Source organism: Microtus pennsylvanicus, chromosome 3 (genome assembly GCF_037038515.1).
Source record: "Microtus pennsylvanicus isolate mMicPen1 chromosome 3, mMicPen1.hap1, whole genome shotgun sequence".
NCBI classification, from domain to species: domain Eukaryota; kingdom Metazoa; phylum Chordata; class Mammalia; order Rodentia; family Cricetidae; genus Microtus; species Microtus pennsylvanicus.
In genome coordinates, this window is record NC_134581.1 from 27073626 (window position 1) to 27084427 (window position 10802).

A 10802-nucleotide genomic window follows, 5' to 3' on the forward strand; every position below is an offset into this window, starting at 1 on the left:
CTTACTTAATAAGGCACCAGGCTGGGTATGGTGTCTGAGGCAGAAGGATTATCACAATTTTGAGGCAGAGGCTAGCGTTGCTTACAAAGACCCAGTCTCAAAATAAAAAGGAAACACACAACAACAAAGTACATTCAATGAGCGTATGGGAAAACAACAAATATCAAGTGAGCATGGTTTCGGTTACAACAAATGAGAGGGAGTTGTATGTTGTGGAATAATTTTCTTGCACACTATGAAGATGTCACTCTGATTGGTTTAGCAAAAAGCTGAACAGCCAATAGCTAGGCAGGATTTCCAGGCCCAGAGGAGACTGGGAAGAAGAAGGGAGAAGATGCCAGGGATTCGGAGCAAGCAACATGGGCATTACAAAGTAAAGGTAAGTGAGCCACCTGAAAGAACATAGATTAAAAGATATGGGTTAATTTAAGTTATAAGAGCTAGTTAGAGACCCTTTTCGTCAAGATGGCGCCGAAAGCGAAGAAGGAAGCTCCTGCCCCTCCCAAAGCCGAAGCTAAAGCGAAGGCCTTGAAAGCCAAGAAGGCAGTGCTGAAAGGCGTCCACAGCCACAAAAAGAAGAAGATCCGCACATCGCCCACCTTTCGGCGTCCCAAGACCCTGCGGCTACGAAGGCAGCCTAAATACCCCCGGAAGAGCGCGCCCAGGAGGAACAAGCTTGACCACTATGCCATCATCAAATTCCCCCTGACCACCGAGTCAGCCATGAAGAAGATAGAAGACAACAACACACTTGTGTTCATTGTGGACGTCAAGGCCAACAAGCACCAGATCAAACAGGCTGTGAAGAAACTCTATGACATCGATGTGGCCAAAGTCAACACCCTCATAAGGCCCGACGGAGAGAAGAAGGCATATGTTCGGTTGGCTCCTGATTATGATGCTCTGAATGTTGCCAACAAGATTGGAATCATCTAAACTGAGCCCAGCCGGCTAATTCTAAATATACACTTTTTCACCATTAAAAAAAAAAGAGCTAGTTAGAAACAAGCCTAAGCTATCAGCAAAGCTTTCATAATTAATAATAAGTCTCCATGTCATTATCGGGGAGCTGATGGTCCCGAGGAAAAAGTCCAGGTACGGTTGTAGAGCTTGGCTTTCTGGTTCTGGGTTTAGATTCAAGGACACAAGAAAGGGCTTATGGAATTTGCCTCCATGACTAAGGAAAACAGCTGAGGCCAGGCATGTGTTAGGGTGTCTTTGAATGGAGGCCTAAAGAGGCCATTGCGTGAATCTGTGAAGATGAATTCTAGATTGCCTTGGAGACCCCAAGATGTTGAAGAACAAACAGACCAGCTATGCCTGGATGTGACCAGCACCCAGCTTTCTCAGGTTACTCCCCAAAGATGATGCCCACAAATAAGCAGGAAGCAGTCTTGAGAATCTGCTGCCCCAATTCCTTTAACCTGTGGTGCCTAACCTCCTGCCTTTTTATTATAAAAAAGAGACAGAAATGTAATGATCTGTCTTGTCCCTTTAAGGGACAAGCCATGCCCACTACCCCCAACCCCACCCCACCACCCCCAACCCCATCTGCTGAGGCAAGCTTCAGCTTCAGCTTCCTGCTCTGGGGACCGCTGCCCACTGCTGTCACTTGGGGACCTGCAGTGTTTCTGTCGCTGCAGTCTTTCAGGGATCCGCAGCATTTTACTTAATCCATCACAGTGGCACTATTAGGGATATTTAATGTTATACCAAATGAGTGGAAGAAAGTTTCACAGGCACCCAGGTCTTGGGTACCTAGCCCCAACTCCCACTGTACATGACTTTAGGGCCAAAACTAGTAAAAGTCATTGGGATGGGGAACTAGACAACCAAGAACTCATCCCTGGAGGCCAAGGATGTGGTCACAGGTGTTACCGTGTGTGCTGAGGCTTTTAAGTCCTGGACCCTCTGTTTCATGTCTCACTGTTACAAAGCATAAATTCAGGTAGTGGTGGCTTGCCAGCACTGGGGAAACAGGCAGGCAAATCTCTGAGTTCAAGGCCAGCTTGGTCTCCAGGACAGCCAAAGCTACACAAGAAACCCTGTCTAAAAAAACAAAACCAAACAAACAAACTAAAAAAGAAACAAATTCAAAGAAAAATTATTATAGATGCCAACAATTACTACGCAGCATGAAGCTTGAGTCTGGGGATGTGGCTAAATGCAGGGACCAGAAGCTGTTCTGGGATCAACCGCTGGGTGGAAGAGACTGCAGCCCCAGAGTGTGGGTCCAGTATTCACTACAGTGTGGAATCTTGCGTGATGGGAACAGCCAGAGAAGCTGTCTCTGCTCTGGGGAAATGAGGAAAAGCTTGTAGCAAAAAGCATCCCGGACAAAACCTTGGGGGGGGGGGGGAGCCGGGCGGGGCGGCGGCGGTGGCGGGGGAGGAGCCATGCTGACTCTGGCAATCGCAGGCCACGGAAAGGATTTCCGTTGTTATTGCCTGGGAGCCCTGTAAAGCCTTTAAAAAGATTTGGTCAGGGGAGCAATCCGCTTAGCATTTTGCTTCGAAAAGGTTCTCCCTAGCTGACGTGAGAATGATTAGAGGGATTTAGGGAACGTGAAATCCACAGGAGAGATGGTGCGGATCAAGAGGTAAAGGTGTAGGCAGAACACAGTGGGTAGTTCCATTGGGGATTAACTGGATGGCTGTGGGGTTAAGGGACAGGGGGCTGTCAAGGATGGTCTATCACATGTGTCTGACTGCCTCACAGGCATAAGTTTAGGCCCCAGGTATACAGCCAGGGAACAGTCTGGGTTTTCATGAAGCCTCGGGACAGCGAAGAACCCACCTGGCAAGCCAGTGGCCAGTGGCCAGTGGATTCTGTTTACTGACAGAAATGTCTGAGTTGAGAAGATAGGAAAGTCTCCCAACCCGCCATGGGGACATGGAATCACAGGAGCTGGAAGGGCTTCGCAGGACGAAATGACAACTAAGTGGAAATGCAAAAAGTGCAAGTTAGACCGAAAGGCAAGAGTGAGCAGGGCCAAGGAGGGTAGACCGAACCTTCAGAAGGTGTGTGGCGATGTCTGAAGAGAGCTTTGGTGGTCCCTACTTGGAATGTGCTATCAGCACCTACTGAATTGAGGGGCAGAACAGCCCAGCCCAGCCCTAATAACAAAAATGAGCCAGCTCACAGAGGCCGGGGGCAGCTGAAATACCCACGTGTGAGGCCTGCTGCCCAGCCACAGGACAAAGAGCAATGCGCCTGCCTAGAGCGTGGAGTTACAGGCACAAGGGGGTGACAAAGATTCAGTCAGAGAGCCTAGTGGATGCTGGGCCTTAAAGGACTGAAGGCAATGGACAGGGGCATCTGAACCCAATGCCAAGGGCGCTGAGGGGGCCTATGAAGGCTTCTAGGCAGTGAAGTGGGGGAAACAGACAATCACCTAGTTTGGACTCGGGACTGTTTTTCCTACCATGTGCGGACAACATGGGCACTTCTGACCCAGATGTATGTAATGTAGCTCAAACAAGCAAGCATCTTCACAGTGGGCCTCAGCTGGGTCCCCCAATTTAGCTCGGTTCTTTTCAGTTTATTTATTTATTTACGTTTATTTTGAGACAGGGTCTCATATAACTTAGTCTGGCCTTTAATTCCCCGAGTAACTGAGAATGACCTTGAACTCTGATCTTCACCTCCAGAGTGCTGGTATCACAGGCCTGCGTGGCCCTCATTTAACTCTGTACCTAGTGACAGCATCAGATCCCACAGACTGAGGGCTGAGTCCCCAGGACATCACGCCTCCCTACTCCCAAGTCAGATGTCCATTACAAGCCTCAGTTTGTTTCTTTGTTTCCTTGGTGTGCTCTGAGTGTGTGTGTGTGTGTGTGTGTGTGTGTGTGTGTGTGTGCGTGCACACACACATGTATACGTGCACACGTGCACCTGAGCCTTTACGTACCCTACATGGAAACTAGAAAGGGATACCAGGTGTCCTACTCTATCGCTGACCTTTGCCCTTAAGACAAGTAAGCCTGGAGCTAGGCTGGCAGCAAGCCCTGGGAGTCTCCCGTTCCCGCCCTTCATGGCACAGATGCTATATGTATGCATGACCACACCTAGATTATTGCATTGCCAGGATCTGAACTCAGATCCTCCTGCTTGCACGCTGAGCCATTTCCCCCATCCCATCAACTTGTCTTATCTGTAGTCCTGGTCAGTTCCCATCACCCCTCTTTGGTGTTGATTAGTATGTTCAAGTAGCTCATACAACTGGGCAAGCACACTTGCTGGTTTGTTAGTACATATATTATAAAAGATATGGACCGAGGGCTGCCTGGGGCCAGGAATGAGGGATAAGGGCATTGAGAAACTTCCATGCCCTGCCCTGTCCTGCTACCTTCCTGAGCCTTCATGTATTCGACTAGCCGAAAGCTCTGAACTCTGCCCTTGGGGCTTCACTGAAGTGTGGGTGGAAATATAGTTGGACAAAGATTTAATCTAATGCTGACGGATGGGGTGGAGAAGCCAGTGAGGCTGGTCTATGTAAATTCTTCCCTCAGTGTTCCTTCCTCTGTGAATGGGACCCAACCCTATCACCTACTATCAGATAAGGTAGATCTGAGAGATGGGGTGGTGGTGGTGATTGTGTGTGTGTGGGTGGGTGGGTGGGTGTGCATGTGCGCGCATTGCTGGGGACTGACTCTAGGGCCTCACCAAAGCAAATGCTGGACCACTGACCTAGACTCTGAGCATCACTGAGGTTGTGTGTGAGTGTGTGCGTGTGCATGTTCACATCTACTTTGCTGGGGCCTCACACTAAGCAAATGCTGGACCACTGACCTAGACTCTGAGCATCACTGAGGTTGTGTGTGTGTATGTGTGCATGTGCACGTCCACTTTGCTGGGGCCTCACCCTAAGCAAATGCTGAACCACTGACCTATAGTCCCAGTCTGAGCAGCACTGAGGGTGGGTGTGGGTGTGTGTGGGGGGGTTGGTGTGGATGTGGCTTCTTTCACTTTCTTTGCAGGAAGAGGTTTTGAACCCAGAAGGACAGAGGAAAGGGAAAGCAGAGAGGTAACAAAATCATCTTCGTAGGAAAATCAGAGGAAGCTGGGATGAAATTTAAAAGGAGGGAGTGAGGCAGAGGGTGGGGGTGGGGGTCCTGGATGCGCAAGGATTTCCCCTGGAAGCTGTAGGAGTCTAAATGGACAGGCTGGACAGGCTTGTAGGGAATGACGGGGGAATGTCATGTGATGTAAGGGTCTAGGAGATGGCATCTAATTTGATAAAGACACAGGTGGGAAGTCCAGAGCTTCCGCTCTGCTCACACACGGCGAGTGAAATGTGGTCCTGGAGGTCCCAGAGCATCCGCTGGAGAAAGCTGGAGGAGTAGAATCGCCTTGAGTGGTAGAATCCTGCAAACAGACAGGCAGGCTGACTCCTCATGAGGTGTGCCAGGCTATGGGGCAGCGAAGGGGTTGGCATCCAGCCAGTGGCCCACACACCAGACCCTTCAGAGCGTCTTCCTATGGCATAGATATGCCACACACTATGATCACAGCCCTGCCTGTGGCCCCAGGCCATTCAGACGTCCTCTCTAAGCCTTGTCTATAGAGCCCATCTGTCTAGTCAGGCTGACAAGATAGCTAAGAAACGAGGGAGGGGCCCATGGGAGATGTCATAATCCTATATCCCCAGCATTTGGGAGGCTGAGGCAGGAGAATTACACAGTCCAGGCCAGCCAGAGCTACTTAAGTGAGGCCCCCGTTTCAAAAGGGAGGAGACATACAAAGCCTTGGGTCCGATCTCAAGAACTTCATGATCTTGATATGGCGAGCACCACCTGTGATCCCACCACTTAGGAAACAGAGACAGGAAAGTCCTTGGGACATTTTGGATTTGGAGCAAGTTTGGGCTACCTGAAACACTGTCTCTAAACACACTAAAATAAAGAAGTCGTCATTACCAGCCCCTTGGCCTCAGTCCCCACTGATGCAGGTCTTCCTGTCAGTGGTCACTGACATGATCCTCCAGGTTCTCAATGCCTCTGCAGGGTGAATGCAGTCAGCCTAGCCCTTGTCTTTTGGCTGAACCCCGGCACCTGCAGTTGTCTCCTCTCAGCCAGAAAATGCAACCACGTGGGGTCCCACTTGCAGTTTTATTCAGCCGAATTAGAGGCACAGTCGGAAATCTGCCACATCCTAGGGGAGGGAGTGTGTGTAGAGAGGAGCGGGGGAGGCGGGAAGGGATTGAGCCACTGATCATGAAAACACTCAAGAACGACCCAGTGAAAGCCCAGCTGCTGGGCTCTGACTGTGCCACGCCCTCTCCTTCAAAATGAAGGCGTCTTAAAGGGTTGTTTGGTTTTCTTGCGTCGCTGAAGTAACCCAAACCCAGGCACAGGGACAATTGGCTAACACCTGTTGAGCCTCCCTCCCTCCCCACAGCCAAGATCTGGGAAGGCATCCAAAATCTTTGTTAGTGCTTTAGTCTTCCCTAGGTGGCTACTGAGGCTCAGAGAGTGTAAGCAGCTGGCTGGGGGTGTGACCGGCTTAGAAACTGCTAGAGCTAGGATCTGAACCGTGGCAAACGGATGCCAGGACCAACAGATTGCAGCCCAGACAATCGCGGCCCGAAGCATTACTACGGACACCCCTCTTTGGACTTCTTGTGGGACTCTCTGAAAACGTGTCCTCCCAGGGTTGTCAAAGAAAACAGGAAGCCCCCCTGGGGAGGCTCACTCCCCTTCTCCCCCACAAGCCAGGAAGTGGCTGGCAGAAAGACCGTCACCTAGCAAGGCCAGGAGCGCCCGGGTTGGGAGCCTGGGGCCGTCATCGGGCGGGCGGAGCCCGGAGCCAAGTCCCCTGGGGTCCGAGGGCTGCATTCCTCCAAGGTCTGCAGAGGCCACCGCTTAAAGGCGCAGAGGAGCAGCTGGGAACGAGAACAAAGCGGCCAGGCCCCCCTCGGAGGAAGGAAGGAGCGAGCCCCAGGAAGCAGCTGATAGCGCTAAGCTCAGCTTGTTTTTTTCCTCTGCTCAACAATTCTCCTGCCACGGCAAACAAAAGATGTACGTTCTGATTCCCTCCCGTGTTTGGATTGAGCTGCGGACTGGGTCTGCTTTGTGAGGAGCTGGGAGTGAGATCCCAGGCGGCTTCTGGCTCGCCTTTCCCGATGATGGCAGAGCGGTCTGCCGTGCCTGTCCCCAGCCTAGACGCCTAGACGCACCAGGCGGGCATTGCTCTTGATGATGAAATGTGATGTAGTGATTACTGCAGGTTGACTCGGGACCTTGGCTTTGAAGGAACCGCAGCTCAGAACAAGTAAAACCGTTAGATGGGAACCCAGGCTGGCCTCTCTCAGCTCCGTCGAGAGGCCCGGCCCCGCTATCGGCTCAGCTAAAGTCACAGTCCATGGTTGTTGCAGGGCCGCGCTGGGAATACACAAGTTGCAGTCTGCGCTGCCCAGACCGTGCCACCTTTCTCCCATGGGTCAGGGCAATAGTAATAGAGGGCAGGCACACGATTCGGGTCTGAATCCGGGTCTGTCCACCTTCAAGGTCACCCGGGAGTGACGGTGGGTCTAAGCGACTCGCTGAGTTTGCTGAACTAGAGTAACTTCCTACTGGGGACGTTGAGGGAGGGAGGAGACCTTGCCAACGTCCTAAATCCTGGTCCCAGGCAGGCTGAGGTGTGATGGCCATGCTGGGTTCGCTCTGTTTCGCCAGAGCAGGTGTGGAACGTGTGGCTATGCCCAACAGCGAATGCACACAAGGCTTCCACGGAGGTCTGTGGGGGCTGCTGACTCTAGTGAGATCCCTACAGCCCGAGACAATGACAGTTCTGGTCACTTGGACCAAGGGACTGTTTTGATGTCAGAGACTAATGTGCAGGACGATCTTGTCACCACAGGAGTTAAGAGATCAGCAAGAGACCAGCGTGGTTGGACCGTGCTTCCAGCTGCCTGGCGTTCTCTCCGCCTACCCTACTCTGAGGAGGTAGTTCACACGCAGAAGACAAATGGCATAAAGGGCAGGCAACTAATTTTTTCAGCTGGAGGCTGCAATGGAATGTGGGTGTCTGGCATGCGCCTTTGCCACTGCCTCCATCCTCCTCAGGGAAACAGCTCCCGGAGGGCCCTTCAGATTCCACAGCTTCTCCTTAGCACCAATAGGCGATTTAGTCCTGAAAACCATTTGGAATGATCCTAAGGCTACCGGGGAGGTGATTTCGTGCTCTTTTGGCTACACCAGCTGCCCAAGGATTGCACAATTCTTTTGTTTGTGGTTTTTGCTTTCTGACACGAGGTTTCACATAGCTCAGGCTGGCCCCAAACTTATTATGTAGACAAGGCTAGCCTTGAAATTCTGGTCCTCCCAAGTGCTGGGAAAATGGATGAGTGTCACCATGCCTAGCTTGAGAGCCTGGGTTCAAAGTCTGCTGCTGCTGCTGGTGGTGGTAGTAGTGATGATGATGATAACACACGTCTGTTAGATAGGGGTATAGCTCAGTGTTAGAACACATGCACATGTACTCAGCCTTGAATTTGATTCCCAGAACCCTATTAACACAACAGACAGGTGGAGTGGCACAGATAAATATTTGGGAAGAAGAGGCAGGAGGATCAGGAATTCAAGACCAGCCTGAGCTACATAAGACCGTTTTTAAAAAGAAAAAGAAAGAAAGAAAAAAGAAAGAAAGAAAGATCCCGCCAAATAAACAAAATACAGGCTTATGTTGGAAATTTAGGAGGGTAACTTTAGGTAATATTTAATATATCTTTTTGTTTGTTTGTTTTGGTTTTTCAAGATAGGGTCTCTATATATAGTGTCTGTCCTGGAACTCACTCGGTAGACCAGGCTAGCCTGGAACTCACAGCAATCTGCTTATCTGTGCCTCCTGAGTTCTGGGATTAAAGGTGAGCACCACCACAGCCCAGCTAATACATAATAGATTTTGATTCTGCTTTTTGAGCTGCAAAATGCGGAGAAATGGTTGTCTCATTGGGCCATTATGAAAGATAAATAAGAAATAAGTTTCAGGGCTGGAGAGATGGCTCAGAGGTTAAGAGCATTGCCTGCTCTTCCAAAGGTCCTGAGTTCAATTCCCAGCAACCACATGGTGGCTCACAACCATCTGTAATGGGGTCTGGTGCCCTCTTCTGGCCTGCAGGCATACACACAGACAGAATATTGTATACATAATTAATAAATAAATATTTCAAAAAAAAGAAATAAGTTTCATATAAGCACTAAAACCATCTAGCATGTAATACACACTTAATTGTGACCGGTTTTCGCTTTCCCACTTAGCCTGCTTCAATTCTTTACACGTGGTAAACCAGTGCTCAGCAAGTGATGTCATCTTTGAGAGATTTACTGGGAAGCACCAATGGTATGAGGACCAGTGCCCCAGTGCCAGGGTAGAGAGAATAAGGCCTAGAAGGAACAGGACTGTCTGTGCTTGACAATCGTGAAGCCAGGTAAAGGGTGTGGTCTATTTTAGACAGGCTTCTTTGGAATGTTTGAAATTTCCCATAATAAAATGCCTTGTCTGTCTGTTTGTTTGTTTGTTTAAGTAGAAGAGTTGTATAAAAAGTAGAGGAAGGAAGACTAGAGAGATGGCTCCGTGGTTAAGAACACTGACTGTTCTTGCAGAGGACCCAGGTTCAATTCTCAGCACCCACCTGGCAGCTCACAACTGTCTGCAACTCCAGTTGCAGGGGATCTGACACCCTAATACAGCTATACAGGCAAAGCACCAATGCACATTAAAAATTAAATAATTTATCAAAAATGAATAAGTAAAAATAAAAAAGCTCAAGATGGAGTTATGGTTCCTGAGTTTGAAACTCAAGACTCACCATTATTTAAAAAGTAATCATCATCAGAAGGAGTTCCCCTCCCACTTTAAAGAGCAAAGGGATAGAAAGCAAAAGATACGAGTACAATGAAGACTTGAGTTTGGGACTCCTTTTTTTTTTTAAACTAGGATCTTTTTTTAGATAGGATCTGACTGTTAGCCCAGGTTGGCCTCAGACTCACTCAGAAAGACATGTCTGCCTTGCCTCTGCATCCCGAATGCTGTCACTAAGTGTGAGATCATCCAAAAGGTGAAATGATAAATCAGCATCCACTCTGCTAAATTAAAAAATAATAAAAGGTTTGAAAGCTTAAGAAGCAGGAAAACATGGAAGAGAGAAAAGAGCCAAATTATGTAAGGAAAGTGGTTTCTGGTTTGAGGAGTTCGCTCCAAACCAGCGCTGGGGATGCCAAGAGCAACGCCAGAGCCCACGACTGGAGAAACTTTATGATGTCGGGTTTTGTCCCGCTGGCCTCTGAGGCCTCCATGCAGCCCTCTCCCGTGGGCCAGCCCTGTCCCAAGGCATCCAGGCCAAGTTGCCTTCCCTTTCTCCATAGGATGGAATATCATACTGTGCGGTGGTTGAATTGTAAGTCTGAAAACACAGACAGGTTACCTTCGGGGATAAATGCCTGACTAACTGTTTGGGCAGTGGGAGGGACCTGGAGGGTCCCTCTGATCTCTCTTGTGGTCGATCCCTCCTCTCCCTCCTCGTGTCCCTTTCAGAAGAGTTCAAGCCTGATGAATCAGCAGTCAGTCTAGCATTTTTCACCTCTATGTTCTATTATAAAACGTTTTCAGATACGCTAGAAAGTCGAGATATTTTCACATCCAGGACCTGGAAAATACCCACTGTTTAGAGTTTTATCATTGACTCCTTTGGTCACTTTATTGAGTTGCAATTTTAAATTTAAAAAAATAATCTGCCTTTGGAAAGTCGTTTGTTGTTATTGTTGTTGTTAATTAAAGTTACTGTATGTGAATGGTGTTTT

General features: G+C 49.3%; 1 pseudogene; it reads left to right on the forward strand.

Moving 5' to 3' along the window:
- Positions 1-447: 447 nt before the first annotated feature.
- On the forward strand, positions 448-951 carry LOC142846966 (large ribosomal subunit protein uL23 pseudogene; annotated as a pseudogene).
- Positions 952-10802: the final 9851 nt, after the last annotated feature.